The sequence below is a fragment of the Vulpes lagopus genome, chromosome 6 (assembly GCF_018345385.1).
Source record: "Vulpes lagopus strain Blue_001 chromosome 6, ASM1834538v1, whole genome shotgun sequence".
Taxonomy (NCBI): Eukaryota; Metazoa; Chordata; class Mammalia; order Carnivora; family Canidae; genus Vulpes; species Vulpes lagopus.
Window position 1 is genome coordinate 128,836,506 of NC_054829.1, and position 3,832 is coordinate 128,840,337.

The 3,832-nt window shown below is 43.3% G+C and overlaps 1 pseudogene; it reads left to right on the top strand.

Moving 5' to 3' along the window:
• Positions 1–1,881: 1,881 nt before the first annotated feature.
• On the top strand, positions 1,882–3,192 carry LOC121492738 (annotated as a pseudogene).
• Positions 3,193–3,832: the final 640 nt, after the last annotated feature.

The window sequence follows — 3,832 nt, forward strand, 5'->3', positions numbered from 1 at the left end:
AAAAATCCCCTTGGTCTTCTTGGGAGTGGGGGAGCAAAACCATTTTGAAATACTCCAGGCACTCGGTTCTATTCTTTTTTGTTTTTAATCTTTTTTGTTTTGTTTTGTTTTTAAGATTTTATTTATTTTTTCATGAGAGACACACACAGAGAGAGAGAGAGGCAGAGACACTGGCAAAGGGAAATGCAGGGATCACGACTTGAGCCAAAGGCAGCCGCTCAACCACTGTGCCACCCAGGAGTCCCCGGGTGCTTTGTCCTTAACAAGGCCTGCCCTCTGAGAAAACTTGCTGACTAAAACCTAAGAAAAAAAGGAACAGAAGACACAGTAATGACTGAGAATCTCCCCCAAATTACTGTCAGACACTAACCCACAGATCCACAAATCTCACTGAAAACCAACAAGGGGTAGTGGAAGGGAGGGCAGGTCGGGAGATGGGGTGACTGGGTGATGGGCACTGAGGTGGGCATTTGAGGAGATGAGCACTGGGTGTTATGCTATATGTTGGCAAATCCAACTCCAATTAAAATATATATATATATATGAGATGACAATTTTATATATAAAATTCAAGGCACAAAAAAAAAAAAAGGAAAAAAGAAAGAAAAGGAAAACCAAGTAGGATAAATGCCAAAAAATCAAAAGCAAAACACCTACAGTTTCAAACTACAGGAAACCAGAGGTAGAGAAGTCATAGTTAACAAAAAAAAAAAAAAAAAAAAGCACCTTGCCATGGAGGAACAAAGATAAAAATCACAGCCAACTTCTCAAGAAACCATGCAAGCAGGAACATAAGACAGTGAAATCTAAACATCTAAACACATAGAGAAAACAAAACAAAACAAAACAAAACAAAAAAACAACAACAAAAAACAAAACAAAACAAAACCCACCAGGCTAGAATTCTGTACCTTGTCAAATTATCCTCCTAAAGTGAAGGAGAAATAAACACTTCCTCACACAGCCAAAACCCGACAGCCAGGAGCTTTGTCCTGCAAGAAATGTTAAAAATAGTTACTTACACAGAGGGGGGCATTGGGGCTGCCTGGGTCTCCTCAGGGGTTCTGCGCAGCCCTGGGGGTGCCGCCCTGGGGCCTCGCCCAAGTGAGGAAGGGTCCTGCCCGCAGAAGGCCTGGAGCATGGGAGGGTCCTGCAGGCGCCCCAGCAGGAGAGCATCCTCAGGTGGCCTCAGCAGGGGAGGGTCCCGCAGGCACCCCAGCAGGGGTGAGTCCTGAGGTGGCCCCAGCAGGGGAGGGTCTTGCAGGGACTTCAGCAGGGGAGGGTCCTGCAGGCGGCCCCAAGGGGGAGGTTGTGTGCTGACTGCCCCGAACCCAGGGCCCTGGCCCCAGAGGGCGGAGACACTTCAGGTTGAGGCGACCTGCAGAGCCTGTTCTTCCTGCTGCAAAGGTCAGCAGGCTCTCCCGTGCACCACCTGCCTAAGTAAGACCCCGATGCCATGCTGTCGAGGGCCGCCTCCTGCCCTTCATGTCTAACTAATGTGGTGTAAAGGACCCTTTTCTCCAGTGGAAGGAAGGAGGCCCAAGAAAGGATGCTGGGTTTTAGTCAGACAGCCAGGGGCAGCCCCCTCAGGACCCAGGAGCCTGCAAAGATGCTGACTGGTGGGAGGAAGCCTTTTTAGGCCTGTCACCTCTAGGTCCTTTTGAGCCCTGTCACTCACTTCTAGACCTTTTACTCAGGTAAGACCCAGGATGGTGGAAACTAGGTGAGATGACTTCAGGATGACTTTCGTCTTGACTTATACATTTAAAAATCTTCCTACTATTAAAAAGAAAAAAAAAAAGTCTTCACATTTTCTTTGAAGACTGAGCTGTTTCTTCCAATCATGAGCTGTCCTTCCAGCTATGAGCTGTCCTCCCGGCTATGAGCTGCACCAGGCATCCAAATGGAAAAAGTCTTCAAACCCCAATACATATAAGGACTATCCAGGTGGTGGATGGTGTTTGCACTCCTAAGCTATCAGGCATGTGCCTGAAACTGCATGACTTGGCTAGAACAGCACTATCGGGTTTGATGCATCAGACCGGTGTTCCAAATGAAGTTGCTGATTATATCATGTTTGGCACAGTTACACAGGAAGTGAACACAAGCAATGTGGTAGAGAGGCTGCCCTTGGAGCTGGCTTCTTCGACAAGAGTTCTGCTCACACGAGCCTGCATCTCTGCCAACCAAGCCATGACCACAGGTGTTGGCTTCATTGCTTCTGGCCAATGTGATGGACTTGTGGGAGGTGCTTTGGAGTTAATGTTGGACATCTCTATTTGCCATCCAAGGAAGATGGGGAAAATCATTCGTGATCTCAACAAGGCCAAGACTCTGGATCGATCAGTATTTTTAACCTCTAAATTCGAATTGAATTTCTTACCACTTGAACTCCTTCTGGTGGCTTTCTCCACCAGTGAGAGGATGGGCTCTCTGCAGAGCAAATGGTCACTGCCTTTGCTTTTTCGGACTCAAATAGGACGAGTATGCACTTTATTCCCACAGCCTGACCATAAGGACACAAGATGAAGGACTCCTCTCTGACGTTGTATCTTAGAGTACCATGAAAAGATACAGTTACCAAGGTAATTCCATCCATCCTTTCTCCCTGGAGCAGATGGCCAAACAAAACCCACATTCATCAAACCCTGTGGTACAGCGACAGCTGCAAATTCTTTCCTGACTGATGGTGAATCAGCAGTGTTGATTATGGCAGACGAAGAAGCTCTGGACATGGGTTATAAATGGAGGGCATTTTTTGAGGGATTTTGTGTAAATATCTTAGGATCCAAAAGATCAACTTCTAAAAAAAAAAAAAAAGATCAACTTCTACTCAGACAACATATGCTATTCCAGGAGTTCTAGAGAAGGCAAGATTAACTGATACTGATGCTTTTGAATTTCGGGATGTTTTTCTCAGGTCAGATTTTGGCTAATTTGAAAGCCATGGATTCTAATTTGTTTACAAAAAAATACATGGTTAGAAAAACCAAGGTTAGATTGCCTTCTTTAGAGAAGTTTAATGACTGGGTTGGATGGCTGTTCCTGGGATACCTATTTGGAGCCATTGGCTGTAGGTTGGTCTTGGAACCTGCCAACAGATTACAGGAGGAAGAAGGCCATTCATTATTGCCTCGTCCCCTGTCTGGGGAGCAGGACCATGCTATGACAGTAGAAGCTTATATAAAGTAACAAATCAGGAAGAGGTGACCTGGGGTTTCCATGCAACACTCACATTAGGTAATGCCATGTCAACGCATTACTAAATGACATCTGTAATTTCTAGCTCCTCTTAAGAAAACAAAATTTGTGGCCCTCTGTTAAATTATTTTCAGTTAAGGCTTGCTGGTTTTCTGAGCTTTCTAAGAATCATGGCTTACTGCTTTTTCAGGGATTACTTAGCCACCAGAATCCTAAACAGTGATAGGTTTAAGCAATTATTTTTGGTCTTTATTTTCACTGAAGACTAAATGAGTGGTTGCAATGTAGGGGAGAGGTTAGCTGAGATTTGGAATCATCTTTGTAACATTTGCAAATTATACTCATTCCTGTATGTAACCTAAAGATAACTATTTTCTATAAAATGCAAACTAGTGTGCCTAAATTAACTTAATTATGTAAAGATAATTCAGACTCTAAAACAAAGTGAAGTATTGTCTCTAAAAAAAAGTCTTTTAAAGACAGTGAAAATAATATGTCAGAAACTCAGATCTAGTTAAAGGAAGAGCATTAAAAAAGGAATAAGTAAAAAAAAAGGAATAAGTGACAATAAAATTTAAAAAAAATCTTTTATTCTTAATTATTCCAACAATACATTTTTAAAAATAATAAC